The following is a 16,036-nucleotide window of genomic DNA, read 5'->3' as shown; positions in this document are numbered from 1 at the left end:
TCCTAGGAGAAATGGGGAACCACAGGAGTTTATTGAGGAGGAGATCGACATGATCAGATCTGAATTTTGGGAAAATCACATTGGCAGCTATGTGGTGGACTCTTTAGAGTGAGGAACATACTGAAGACAGACCAATCCTATAGGAGGCTATTTTAATGGACCAAACAAGAAGTGATAAGATTCTCTAGTAGGACAGTGGCCATGTAAGTTGAGAGAAGAAAATAGATTTGAGAGGTGTTGTAGAGGTAGAAAAGACAAGATTTGACAACTTGATCAGATATTTGAGCTGAAGGAAGGCAAAAGGTCCAGGATGGCATCCATGTTGTGTATAGATATATATTCAGAGATTCCTTCCACCTTGTATCTTTCCCCATCACAGTTTCAATATATTGCAGGTCCACATGAGAAACTAAATGGGAATTTGGGGATAGTATTTTTTTTGGCGGGGGAGAGTTTTGCAGAAGCTTCAGGTGACACATCAAAACCACCAGATAACATAAAAAATTTAGAAGCTTAGTAATGCATAATATACATATATATATATATTTATAGTAATATGCTACTAACATATTTTGTCTTTTAATACCATAAATGTACACACTTTTAAAAACCCATATCATCTGCCTTAGAATCAATATTAACTCTTGGTTCCAAGGCAGAAGAGCAGTAAGGGTTGGGCAACAGGGGTTGAGGGACTTGTCCAGGGTCACACAGCTAGGAAGTTTCTGAACCCAGGACCTCCCATCTTCAGGCCTGGCTCTCAATCCACTGAGCCACATACCTGACTGCCCCATGATTTCTTTTTTTAATGTTAAAATAAGTAAAAAGTTGAAGTTTGGGAAAAGAATGTGAAAACCAGAAGGCTATAAAAGGAAAGATATCTTAAAAAGTTTAATAACTTAGAAATTAATAAAATGTTATGTACTGTTATGTATAATATTACCTGTATATTTTCCTCAAATTTGTTTTATTTTTTAAATATTTTCATATTTATTTTATTTTTTAAAAGTTCTTTTAAAAATGTAAGTAAAAATATTTTAACTTAACTTTGACCTACATATAGCTTATGACCAAAATCTTAACTCAAATTTTACAAGGTACCGTAAATACCCTATAAAAGAAAAAGAAAAGAGTAAGACTTTTCTTGTATGAATGGAAGGTCAAAATTTTTATGCAGATTTTCCAGATTGTGGATGTGCCATGTGTTTCTAACTCTTGTAAATGTAGAAGGTATCCCTTGTACAGGCTACATTTTGATGGTGACAGTGACAGACGATAAATGTCACCTTGAGATTTGTTTTTCTTTTTTCTCTTTTTATTCCAAATCCTGGGCCAGTGGAAGATTACAGATGGCCCCTGAAAATCAAATCCTTCTTTCATCAACCACAGAGTGATGCTCATAAAAGCTATATAAGGCTCTGGACTGACAGAGGCTGCTTCTGGACAAAAATGTGAATTCTTGTGACCTCTTCACCCCCTGGAATGCTTTGTTACCCTCTTTCTTCAAGTGCCATGAGTCTGTTACCCTAAAGGCACCTGAGGTTGTGGCTCTAATTTGAACATTGTGCACCTGAGGTGAAAAGAATTTTCTTTTGTCTGATTCATAATTTTAGGGATTTCACTGGCTCTTGACATTTCTCTAGAACTAGCAGGTACAGAGAAGGCTTCATTGCCCTTAGGGCCTGAATGTCATCTTGGTTAACTGTGATTTCTCATCACACAGGCATGTTCATATATATAAGATTTCATAGAAATTGCTGAGAGGGAAGGGATCTTGGAGGTCACTTAGCTCAACTGGAATCTGAAAAAGCATCCCTTTTATACCATGCCCTTTAAGTGATACTCTGTACCACTATCTCCTATCTCTACTGAGTCTTCTCTAGACTAAACAGTCACATTTCCTTTAATTGATACTCATTTGGCATGGGCATCCATCCTTTCAATATCCTCCTCCAGATATGCTCCATCTTGGCCATGTCTTTCCTAAAACAGTTTTCATAGTTAAACACAGATAATAGATATGCAGACTATACCTCAGTAAGCATGACAAAAGAACTACTTTTTGCAGGATCACAGAATCCTCAAGTATAATTGAGTTTAACTCATTTAAACAGGAGCCAGGAGGAAACACCAACTCATGGGCCAACTTTCTCTTAATTTCCAGAGAGCCTATTCTACTTGCACACAATTTTTTAAATTGGATTTTTATTAATATCTTTTATTTTTACATCACCTCAATTTCCCTCTGCATCTTTTCCTCTGCCCTCTTCCAAAGAGTCATTTATAATAATTTTTTAAACCAGAAGATGAAGAAAAAAATTCAGCAAAACTGATCACTACCTCAAAAAATATATATGCAATGTTCCACGTCAGTGATTGCTCCTTTATTTCTAGTCTCTGTAACGTAGTAGGGAAAAAATCTGTTCTCATATTTCTTCTTTGGGGCCATGCTTATCCTTTTTAATTTTGAAAATTCACGTAATTTTGAAAATTCACTTTGGATTACTTTGTGGCAGCTGTTCTTTATGTTTTAAGTATCATAGTCATTGTATATGCTGTCTTCTTAGCTCTGTTTACTTCGTTTTGCATCAGTTCATGTAAGACTTTCTATACTTCTCTGGATTCCTTATATTCATTGTTTCTCACAGAACAGTCATATTCTGTTACTTCTTGTACTCCAGGTTGTTTAGCCCTTCCTCACTTGTTAGGCATCTACTTTGTTTCCAGTATTTTGCTAACTTTTGTACTATTTTAATGATCAGAAAGTCTTTCCTTTCAGAAAGCTACCCATTGAAACTTCCACCCATTGTCCTAGTTCTACCTTCCTGGGCCAAAAAGAATAAATCCATCTTTAATAACCAACATTTATGTAGTTATTATTCAAGGGTATATCACATGTATTATCTAACTAATCTTCATAAGAACCCTGAATTTTATATTGATTATTATACTTTTATATTTATTATTATCATTTCACTAATACTCTTTAGCAGAAAAAGGTTAAATGACTTGTCTAGGCACATATAGCTAACAAGTGTCTGAGGCAGGACTTAAATTCAGGTTTTCCTTATTCCAAAAATATCATTCAATTCACTCTACCATTTAGCTGCATAATAGCCTTCCAAATACTTAAAGAGAGCTCTTATATTTACCATTGAGCCTTCCCTTCTCTAGGACAAACAACCCCACAGTTTATCCAAATAATCTCTAAATGGCATAAATTCATCATGGTTGCCTTCCTTTTGATGTTCTGTAACTTATCAATTACCTTTTTAAAACATGGTACCCAGACCTCCAAAGGTAGTTTGAGCAGGGCAGAGTACAGTGGGACTAAGCTCTTTGAGAATAAGGATTATTTCAGTCTTTATATTTGTTTCTCCACTGTATAGCAGAGGGCCCAGAACATTGTTGTTGTTTAGTCACTCTCAACATCTTCATCATCTGGAGTTTTCTTGGCAAAGAAATTTTCTTCTCTAACTCATTTTATAGATGAGGAAACTAAGGTGAATAGGGTTAAGTGACTTACCCAGGGTCATAAACTAGCAAGTATCTGAGGGCAGTTTTTAATTCAAGCCTCCTTGACTCCAGGCCTATGTCTCTAACCACTGCAGCACACCTAGCTGCCCAGAGTAGCCCTTAATAAATGCTTATGGATTGATCGATTTATTCATTAACTATCATTTTCCTATCCCCAAAAGTTATGCCTGTCTTTTCATTTTTTTAAACCCTTACCTTCTGACTTAGAATGAATAATAAGTATTGGTTCCAAGGCAGAAGAGTGGTAAAGACTAGGTAATTGGGATTAAGTGACTTGCCCAGGGTCACATAGCTAGGAAGCATCTGAGAGATATGACTTTCTTAATGCAGCCAGAGGTCATATTTGCTTTTATTGGCTACCATATCATACTGTTGTCTCATATTGAATTTATGGTCTATTAAAAAACTCTAGTTTCAGGTGAACTAATATCAAGCCATGCCTCTCTAATCTTGTACTGGTGAGGTCAACTTCTTGAACACAAGTGCAATGCTTTATACTTGCCTCTAGCCAATTTTATTTGATTAGACTCAGCCTAATTGTCTAGCATTTCAAGATCTTTTGTGATTTTTTTTTAACCCTTGTACTTTGGTGTATTGTCTCATAGGTGGAAGATTGGTAAGGGTGGGCAATGGGGGTCAAGTGACTTGCCCAGGGTCACACAGCTGGGAAGTGGCTGAGGCTGGGTTTGAACCTAGGACCTCCTGTCTCTAGGCCTGACTCTCTTTTGTGATTTTTAACTCAGCCAGTATATTAAGCGCTCCCTCCCATTTGTATCATCTGTAAATTTTATAATCATGATGATTATGCTTTTATTCAAATCATTGATGAAAATGTAAAATGGCACAGGGTCAAACAGATCCCTGAGACACTTTCCTAGAGACTCCCTTTCAAAACGAAATGAAGCCATAATTCTGGTCATTTAGCTAATTGCCAAATCCACTCAACTGTGCTATTATCTAGCCCACATTTCTACATCTTTTCCATAAGAATAACATGGTCTCATTTAAAAAATGTTTTACTGAAATCTAGAATAACATAAATTTCAGCTTGCTTGAGGGCTAGAGTTGTCATGAGGTCTTTGGAGAGGAGAAATATTATTCTTTATTCCACAATAACACAGAATGATTACATTAATCTCTATACAACAGACATGAAAATGAAATGAAATGCTGAATAATTTTGAGGACTAATCTTGGTGCCAGAGAAGATATGGTGAATTTGAGATTTTGGTCAAATGGCAAGGGGCATTGAGTGTAGAATGTTAAATTTACTGGTAGATAAGGACATTGGATCAGTTGATTTCCAAATAAGGTCACATTTTTGGTTTTTTATATTAGATTTCTATGTTGAAAACTTATTTAGTGGTGGTGAATATTGGGAAATAATTGTGATATAAGCCAAAAGGTATCAGCAAGAATTCTTGTTTTGTTTTTAAAAGAATATCTCTGGATGAGAAGCATGGATGAGTTGCAATCTGCATCGATGAAAGGATGAAGGGACATGTTGTCTTCTCCATTAGATTGCAAGCTCCTAGAGGGCAGTAACTGTCTTTTGTTTCTTTCTGTATTCCCGAGGCTATTACTACATATTCTTCCTATTTTACTATGTGACTAACACATAGTAGATGCTTAATAAATACTGATTGATTGAAATCCATAGAAGTGTTTAGGTATAGTCATCTCTTTTGGTATAACTTATTCCCTGACTTGGTCTTGAGAACTGTAAAGACTTGGGGGCAAGGACCATATTTTTTCTAAACCTTTTTATCTTCTCCAATACTTACCACAAGGATCTGTACATAAGAGGCACTTAATAAATGCTCGTTGAATTTTATAAAGTGTGGCACTTAGAACTCAGTAAAGCACTTGAGATGTCATCTGACTAGGCAGTATATAGCTATCACCTCTTTCATTCTTGGCATTCCCTTTAATAAAATTTAGCACTTTCAGAACACTTTAAGATTTGCAGGGTGCTTTACGTGTTTTCTTATTTAATCCTCACAACAATCTTGGGACATAGGTGCTCTTACTAGTCTCATTTTATAAGATAAGGAAACTGAGGCAAAAATATTTTTAATGAGCTGTCCAGGATCCCATTGCTAACTCATATAGAGTTTGTATTTCACAAAAACCTCTAAATGCTTCCCAGGTGAACTTCTTTCAGGCAAGTTGACTCCATCATCAACCAGTAGAGTTCACTTACTAAACCCAAACACAAGACCTCAAATCCATCTCTATCAAATTTCATCCTATTAGATTTAGCCCTTATTAAATCGGCTTGTATTTGGAAGCCCCAGAAATATTGTATTGCTCAATTCGCCATTGATTTTGTTTGTAGGAAATAGAAGGTGAAGAGTGTCACATGAAGCATCAAAAAGAATAAAATGTTATTGGTAGCTAATAAGTTTAATACTATTAGTAGTGTATATATTGCTTTGCAGTTTACAAAACACTTTACTCAAGATGGCCTTGTGAGGTAGATATTATAATCCCCATTAAAAAGATAGGAAAACTGAGATTCAGAGAGGGTGAGTTTTCCACTGTCATATGGCTAATGTCACATAAGTAGAACTTGAACTCAAATTTTCTTATTCTATGTATATGTTCCTTGAACTATGTAACATGCCTTTTCTCACATTATCATCATTATGGTCCTCTTTGTTAAAAGGAGAAGAATGGGAAGGATAAACCTGTATTATTTGCTAATGATTCAACTTACATTATCATTAGCATCATTGTTGATGTTGGCATTATCACTTTTGGAGAGACACGGAGAGGTTTTGTACCTTATCCTTCCCATTACATACTGAGCAACTACAAACTTCTGATGCCAACATAACTTTTGATCTCTTTGCCTCCAGTCTTTCTCCTTCCCAACAATCCTCCATTCTTAAATTGAATTCTTAATATGAATTCTTAAATAATCTTAGGCCACAGATCTTACCAGGTCCTTCCTCTGCTAAAAAAAATTCAGCAACACCTCATTTATTGCCTAATGTTTAGTAAAACATAATGGCATATTCTAGCATTGAAGACCTTCCACAGTCTGACTCCAGGTCTTTCTAGGCTCCCTTCACATTATTCACTGGAATTAAGAGGGGTTAGGGAAGGCTTCTTATAATAATGATTAAATAATTACTGACATTCATATAGTGCTATAAGGCTTACAAAGCACCTTACATAATAGAATCTTATTTGATTTCACAATGGTTCTGAGGGGTATAGTTTTTATTTTATTTTGGGGGTTCCAGACCTTTCATTTCATTGGTGTTGATCAATGATACAAATTCAAATAGAAATGAGGTGCTAAGCCTTGTATAATAAGATAAGCCACATATTGATTTAGAAAACCTCAAATTACATTTTTTTTGTGGCTGTTCTGTCATTTCAGGCCTGTTCTATGAATTACATTTTAATTTGTTTCTAAGTCTATGTTAAAAGCCTCAAAACAGTCTGCTGGAGCTATGTTTGACACTTTTGGTATAGGGAACTCCCAGTGAGGATGAGTATAAATTGGCATATGCTTTGTAACTTATAGAGAACTGATCAAATTAATCAATAATTTATCTATTTTATTATGGTTTTTTCTTATGAAACCAGTTCCTTGTCTTGTTTATTAGTTCAATGGTTTCCTTACTTCAATTTTATTAATCTTTCCTTTGATTTTTGGGCTTTCTAATTTGATATTTAATTGGGAACTTAAAATTTGTTCTTTTTCTAGATTTTTTTGTTGCATGTCCAATTCATTGATTTGTTCTTTTCCTGTTTTATTGATGTAAGCATATAGGGATATAAAATTTCCCATAAGTACCGATTTGGTTGTGCAAATTTTGGAGTTTTGTGTGCTTGTTATCATTTTCTTTTTTTTAAAACCCTTATTTCCATCTAAGAATTAATACTGTGTATTGGTTCTAAGGCAGAGGAGTGGTAAGGGCTAGGCAATGGGGGTTAAGTGACTTGATTGGTGTCACACAGCTAAGGAATTTCTGAGACCAGATTCAAATCCAGGATCTCCCATCTCTGGGCCTGACTTTCAATCCACTGAGCCACCTAACTGCCCCATTGTCATTCACATTAAAGAAATTGTTGATCATTTCTATGATTTGTTCTTTGACTCACTCATTCTTTAGGATAAGGTTATTTCATTTCCAAATAGTTTTTAGTCTTTTTTTTTAATGCAGCTCTTTGTTGAGTATAATTTTTATAACATTATGTTCTCAAAGTATTTCATATTTCTGCTTTTCTGCATTTGGTTATAAGCATTTTATATCCTATTATATGATCAGTTTTTGTGAAAGAGCTATGTACTCCTGAGAAAAATGTATATTCCTTTCTATTCCCATTCAGTTTCTTCAGAAGTCTATCACATCTAACTTTTCTACAGTTCTAGACTTATCAAGAATTGCCTAAGGCTGAGATCTGAAAAGCTGTGATTTGCCCACTTTGTGTCTAATGTAAGACTTGAACCCAAGTCTTCCTAACCCTGAAGCTACCACTCTCTTCATTATGCCACATTGCCTCTGTGGTTAATATTGTTGCCATTTAATTGCTGAAGAACATGAGTTTCAAATAGGTTAAGTGACTTAACTCATGATTATGCAGATACTAAATGCCAGAGGCAAGATCTTAATCCTTAGCTCTCCTGACTCCAAGTTCACTCCAACTCTTTCCACTTAAACCACCCAGACTCTTAGATCCCTTTCCTGAGTCATGAATGATGTAACTCAGAGCCCGTCTTCCTCTAGATTTGGGCTGGATTATTTATCTATTAATTAATCCTTTTGTATTAGCCCAAACTGAAACTTACTACCTCTGGTTAGACAGTATTTGGGTTCCAAAGCACAGAATCTCTTAGGAAAGTTAGTTGGATGGTGAGAAAAGGAGGGAAAAGGGAGGGGTACAGGCATAATGGAAGAAATAATTTATTTAAAGTCAGATGTGCCACTTACCAGCAATGTCTCCTGGGACAAAACATCTCATCTTTTTCTGCTTCGGTTTCCTCATCTATAAAGTGAAAAGGTTGGACTAGATGACCTCTCAAGTCCCTAAGTTTAAAATCTGGTATGTAAAACAGATGGGGGTGGATAGGAAGTATCAATGTGAGGTTGCCAAGTGAGATTGAAGTACCTGAATTTAGAAGAAGTGGAGAAGTCAGTGGCCAATACAAGACGGAAGGATCCCTTGGAGTTTGCAATGGATGGAAGACTGTTTGTTCACCATTTTGCCATAAGCCATCTGCTTTTAAATGAAGCCCACCTACACACCATGTGCTTGAATGACGAGCCTTATGGTGGCAGCTGGCCTGAAACACCTACCACTTTCCTACCTAATTATAGAATCTTACAAAAAATCTTTCCACAACGGATCCTCATTTGTTCACCTTTAGCCAGGGGCAGCTAGGTGGTGGAGTAGAGAAAATACTGGATCTAAAGTCAGGAAAACTTGGGTTCAAATTCTACCTCATATAATTAATGGCTGTGTGATGCTGAGCAAGACACTTAACCTCTGCTTATCTCAGTTTCCCCATCTGTAAAATGAGGAAGATAGAAACACCTCACAGGATTGTCATGAGGAAAAAATGAAATGTCTATAAAGTGCTTTGAAAACTTAATGTACTACATTTGTTAAGTTGTTTTCCAGTCTTGTCAGACTCTGTGATCCCATTTGGGTGTTTTCTTGGTAGAGAAACTGGAATGGTTTGTCATTTCCTTCTCTCACTCTTTTTACAGATGAGGAACCTCAGGCAAACAGGGTTAAGTGACTTGCCAAGGAACATACAGTTAGTAAGTGTCTAGATTTGAGCTCATGAAGTTGAGTCTTTCTGATTCTAGGCCCAGCACTCTATTCACTGGACCATCTAGCTGCCCAAATGTATTATATAGATGCTATAAAAAAACCCCAACAAAACAACTATGAGTTAGAATTAAATTACTTTTCTATGCACTCCTTTCACCAAATCATTTGTAAACATGTCAAATCAGGCTTGTCTTATTGTTAATCTTAGTCCAGGTATCCCTTCCATAACATGGGCATTAGGGGCATGGAGATCCCATAATCTGGAAAATCCACATAAAATTCTTTGGCCCTTCCTTTATACCAGAGAAGTAGTCCGAATTTTTTTCTTTTTCTTTTATGGGATGTTTATAGTACCTTATTGTAAAATTTGGGTTAAGTATTTGGTCAATATGCTGATATTAAACAATACAATACAATATTCTCTCTTTATATGTATTATGGATTTCTGAGTTTCTAAACTTTTCCTGGGTGATCTGCTGGCTTTCTTGTTTTGTCTAGAGCTTCCACAAAATTCTCTAAACATTTCCATTTAATTTCTTATGTGGATCCACAATATATCAAAACTGTTATTGGGAAAAGTCACAACGTGGAAGAGAGGGATGCCTGTATTTGATATATGCTTCATAAATGCTTATTGAATTTTGAATTAAATGGATAGATGAATAAATAAAGTTGAGAATATGGGTGACTAGAAAGATGGTGGTACACTAAAAAGAAAAGAGAAGTTAAAAGAAGGGGAGGTTCAGGAGAATTAGAAATATCCAGGGACCTTCTCTTCAAAATGTATAATAGGAAATCAAAGAAGTTCTTAGGAAAAAAGGAGACCTGGTTACCTGAGCCTCTATTACCCTTCATGTCTTCTCCTATTATATGATTTTGTTCAAGTCTTTCTGAAAATCTGATATCAGTTTACCTAATAATAATAGCTAACATTTGTTATTATTCATAATTTTAGTCATGTTAGACTCTTTGTGACCCTGTTTGGAATTTTATTGGCAAGGGTACTGGAGTGGTTTGCCATTTCCTTCCTTGGTTCATTTTATAGATGAGGAAGCTGACAGAGTTAAATGACTTACCCAGGATCACACACCTAAAAACTGTACAATGCCACATTTGAACTCAAGAAGATGCTTCCTCCTGACTATAGGCCCAGAAAATAGCCAACATTTATGTAGCACATACTTTGTGCCAGGCACTATGCTAAGCATGTTATAATTATTATCTCATTTGATCATCCCAACAATTCTGGCAGGTAAGTGCTATTAATATTCCTGTTTTACAGATGAAGAAATTAAGGCAAAGAAAGATTAAGTGACTTGCTCAAGGACACACAACTAGTAAGTGTTTGAAGCTGTATTTGAACAGCTCCCTGACTCTAGACCAAATATTCTATTCTCTGAGCCAACAGCTGGAGGCCTGCAGCTTCCTTTAGTATTTCTTTGATATAAATTCAACACTCAGGTCATCCATTTGTCATTTCTCAGCATACACAACCAGACAGCTTTTGGTTTTGTTTTGTTTTTTTAAAACTGAGGCAACATGTTAACTTTGATGCATTAGACATAAAACAGAATGAAATGAATATAAGTGGCCACTGGGTGTTTTACTAAATTCTGTAGAATAAGAGAAGATCTTCTCTGGCCTGAAATAATGGCTACTCCTTCAACAATTACTCCAGTGTGCTTTCCTTGTGCATAATTAGCTTGTTTCATATTAATTTACACTTCAAAAACATCAAAATTTCCAAAGTATTTTGCCTCATTTAATTTTCATTACCAAGATACATGGGGGGTATGAGAATATGTGACCAATGATGACTTAAGACATCATCAAGGACAAGGACAATTCGGAAAAATAGCAGACCTTCCTAAATCCTCTTGTTTCTCCTCTCTTCTTATGTAACTGAAAAGTCATGCATATGAAGTGCCTAGAGCATCCCATAGGACCTCAACAAGGCACTTTGTGGGTCAATACTCAATCATAAAAAATTATTATGAACCCCCACCAATATGTTCACTTATATTGATTAGCCAGAGGACACAGTTCTAAGCAAAAGGCATTTAATTAAACAATATGGCAACAAAAAAAGTGATGAAAAAGTCGCTCTTTTGTGATTCTCTCATGCACAAATGGGCTATACTCCCACAAATATCATATCATCAGAAGAGAAATCCATAGAAGCAGAGAGCATGTGATCAGGGAGCATATAGAAGGCACATGTGTAGAAGGCATGGACATAGAAGGCACCAGGGCTCATATATAGAAGACACATAGGAGCAGAAACACAGAAGAAAAACATAAGATTGATCACATGGTTTGATGGAGATATAATTGGGGATGTTGACTTTAAATAATCACTCTATTGCAAATAGTAATGATATGGAAATAGGTTTTGAACAATGATACATGTAAAACCCAGTGGAATTGTTCATCGGCTCTGGGAGAGGGAGGGAGGAAAGAACATGAATCATGTAGCCATGGAAAAATAGTCAAAATTAATTAATTAAATAAATAAAGAGAAGACACATACATAGAAGGCACCAGGGCATACATAAAGGTTATATGTATATCGGGGGGCATACGTAGAAGGTACCAGGGTTCACAGGTAGTTGGAGAAACTCATACATCTCATGATGCAGGGCTACCATCATTCTATGGGGATATGGTTATACTGTTCTCTTGCTGAATGCCATGTCTTCATTCTGCGGAGGTCATAGCTGTCATATATTTGTTCTGGCTGTGTGTGGTTGCTGAACTGTTCCTTGCCCCTACCTGATTGCTTTGTCTCTTCAGTCATTTGTTGAGCTCTGTTCCCATCTGCTTAGGTATAAGGGTCAGAAACTATGGCCAGCAGCTGGTGAATTAAAAATATTTTAACATTTAAAAAAATACAATGGAATTTATTTAAAAATTTAAAAACAAATTTGTCTCAAAAGCAGAAATTTGTTGACCCTGTTTTAGTGCATAGCCTAGGTCAGAGGTGCTAAACTCTAGAGTTTGCTCCAGACTGTGGCAAAACCAGATCAAAAGGTAAGAATTGGAGGCAGCTAGGTGGCTTGGTGGATTGAGAGCCAGGTCTGGAGAAGAGAGGTCCTGAGTTCAAATTTGACTTATCAAAGAATTGGAAATTGAGGGGATATCCATCAGTTGGGAAATGGCTGAACAAATGGTGGTATATGATGGTGATGGAATACTATTGTGCTATATAAGAAATGATGACCAGATTGATTTCAGAAAGAGCTAGAGAGATCTACATGAACTGATGCCGAGTGAAATAAGCAGAACCAGGAGAACATTATACACAGTAACAGCAATATTATATGATAATCAACTGTGAAAGACAGCTCAATTCAATGATCCAGGACAGATCTGAAGGACTTATGACAAAGAATGCTTTTCTACCTCCAGAGAAAAAAACTATTAGAATCAGAATGCAGATTTGTCTCAAAACAGTCACTGCCCTCAAGGGCCTTATTTTTGATGGTGGGGAAACAATATGTGTACACAGATACTGTCAGTAAATACATATACAGAATGTGTATACATACATACATACAAATACGTATACAGAATAAATATACAGAAGAAATACAAAGTAATTTCAGTAGGGGTGAGGTGGAGAGAAGGATCAGAAAAGACTTCATTTAGGAGTTGGCACTTGAGCTAAAGCTTAAAAAAAAAAAAGCAAGAATTCCAAGAGGCAAAGGAAGAATGTTCGAGGTTTGGGCATTATGCAATGACAGGAAGTGGAATGTCATGTATAGGTGAACCACAAGTAGGTCAGTTTGATGGAAAATAGTGTAGGGTATCGGAGGAGGAATAATGTGATGTTGAACAGAATGATAGGTTACAACTAGATTGTGAGGAGACCAAATAGAGGAAATTGTCATGATTCGGGCAATATTCATGTTTGTATCATCAGCTGGATGGTGCAGTGGATAGAGCACCCATCCTCAAGTCAGGAAGAATCATCTTCCTTAGTTCAAAGTCTTAGACTAGCTGTGTGATCCTGGGCAAGTCGCACAACTTTCTTATTTTCCTTGTCTGGAAAATGAGTTAGAGAAGGAAATGACAAACCACTCTAGGATCTTTGCCAAGAAAATGTCAAATGGGGTCATAAAGAGTTAGACACAACTGAAAATGACTGAACAATTCTCATTATTCCACTTTGGTTTGCCAGACCAATCTTTTTGAGTGACCTTGGTCCTCACTGAGGATGCTATGCAGTGCTCCAGCCCCCAGTGTAAATAGCACACTAAAATAAATTTAACCTTGTCTGCCCTCATTTCCACCACAAGCATATTCTGACTTTTTAAATAGGCCCAAGTAAGAGAGAATGGTCCTAAGAGCCCTTTGAAACTCTTTGACCTCAGTGCTCTGATCAGCTAGCAGTGAGGTGGAATGAGAAAGTGAGTGGCTGCTGTCTTAATTGAACCAATAATAGATGTTTGTGCTGTGGCTTTAAATATTAAACAGCAGGAGCTCATCTGTGGTTGTGATTTTGTTGTCTTCCTGTTTTGCCAAAGGTAAATGAGTCAGGCTCTTAATATCTCTGGAGAAGACGCTGATTTAAAACTAAGTACTCAGTGGAAAGTACATGGATCACTAAATCCAACTCAAAAAAAATCCCTCACATTTATTAAGCAGCTACTAGGAGCCAATGAGATACAAGGTCAAAGTGAAAAGCAGAAAGCTCAGAGGCTACCAGGAAAGTGAGGATGGGATTTCCTGATATGTTACTCTGGGAGAAGAGGAAAGATCAATTTCCCCTTCCCCAAATCTAGTTCTGGAGACAGGATCCAAATCTTTATTTCTCATGCAGAGTTTCTCGTGAAGACAATTTTTGTATTATAATAGGGATATGAAGGATTCCTTAACAGTATTTAATTTCTAAATAGAGTGGATAGAATAGTTGGAGTCAGGAAGACTTGAATTTTAATCCAGCTTCAGGCAGGATTACTAACCTATGTTGACCTATGCAAGTCACTTAAGTAAGTTCAGTTTCCTCATCTATAAAATGGGGAAAACTAATTTCCTCTAACACACAGGCTTGTGAAGCTTAAATGAGAAAATATATGTAATATGCTTTGCTATCTTTAATGTATTATGTAAATATGAGCTTTTATTACTTACTAAAACACCTCCCTTTGACACTGAAAGTCCTTTACCACTTGATCCCCACCTATCTTTGCAGCCTTATTACAAATGACTACTCTTTTTTTTTAATTTTAAACCCTTAACTTCTGTGTATTGACTTATAGGTGGAAGAGTGGTAAGGGTAGGCAATGGGGGTCAAGTGACTTGCCCAGGGTCACACAGCTGGGAAGTGTCTGAGGCCGGATTTGAACCTAGGACCTTCCGTCTCTAGGCCTGGCTCTCAATCCACTGAGCTACCCAGCTGCCCCCCAAACGACTACTCTTTATATCCTCTATTAGTCTAGTGAAGCCAGCTTTCTTAGTGTTCTTCACACATTCCATTTCCAGGACAATTTGTGTCATTTTATTGGTTGTCCCTCATGCCTGGAACGCACTCCCTCCTCAGGAAGGGCACTGAAAATCCTTTGTTTCCTTTGACACTTAGCTTGTGTCACCTTCTACAAAATAACTTTCCTGATTCCTCCCAGCTGCTCATTCCCTTTTCCCCAAATCACCTATATCAATTCATCTACATACATTTATTAAGTGCCTACTATGTGCCAGACTCTGTGCTAAGCACCAGGAATACAAGAAAGGGTACCAGACAGTCCCTGTGCTCAAAAATCTTTAAATCTAAAGGGGGATGCAACATGCAAGTATATACATACATACATATTTAGGTTTTCCTGTCCTATAAATATATGTACAATCTATATAATACACATTATATATAATAACTAAACATCAAAGGGAATTAAGAGGGATTGGAGGAGATGGAAGGCTTCCTGTAGAAGGTAGGGTTTTAGTTGGAAGGAAGCTTGGGAGGTCAGTGCCATGAATAGAGTTGACCTCAAAATTAGGGAGGCCTGAATTCCTCCTCCCTGCAGACATATTCTGACTGTGTATTTATGGGAACCTCTTGGTGCTCTGGGCAAATTTCAAAGACTCTTAATTTGCAGAGAAAATTGATGCTGTATATTGAAAGAGGGAATTTCTTCTCCAGGGACCTTCCTAAACAACCAATGAAATTATAGTTCCAGTTCCTTTCTTACCTCCATCTGTTTATTTATAAATATCTGTGTATATATATGTATATATCTCTGTGTGTGTGTATACATATATACACACCTAGGTGTATGTACCCACACATACACATATACATTCACATATATATGTGCTTATATAAATATATAAATTCATGTCGCATGGGAATCTGGGACTGAAATAATGTATTGTGTGGGCAAAAAAAGACTTGGTGGAGAAATGGTAACTTGTTTTCAAGTATTTGAAAGGCATTACATTTTTTCTGCTTGACCCTGGAAAGGTATTAACATGACACAATGGTCAGAAGTTCCAGGAAGGTAAATTTAGATGAAACAAGGGAAACATCTGACATTTGGTTATCCAAAAGTTAAATGGGGATGGCATGAAATTATTGGGTTCTCCTTCACTAGAGGTCTTCAAGCAAAGGATAATTATTTGATATAAGGAATTCCTGTCAAGTGAAAGTGAGGTGAGTTGGCTTCTGAAGTCCCTTTCAACTTCTAGTTTGTGATTTGTTCCCATA

Source organism: Gracilinanus agilis, chromosome 2 (assembly GCF_016433145.1).
Source record: "Gracilinanus agilis isolate LMUSP501 chromosome 2, AgileGrace, whole genome shotgun sequence".
Lineage (NCBI taxonomy): Eukaryota > Metazoa > Chordata > Mammalia > Didelphimorphia > Didelphidae > Gracilinanus > Gracilinanus agilis.
This window is presented reverse-complemented; position numbering follows the sequence as displayed.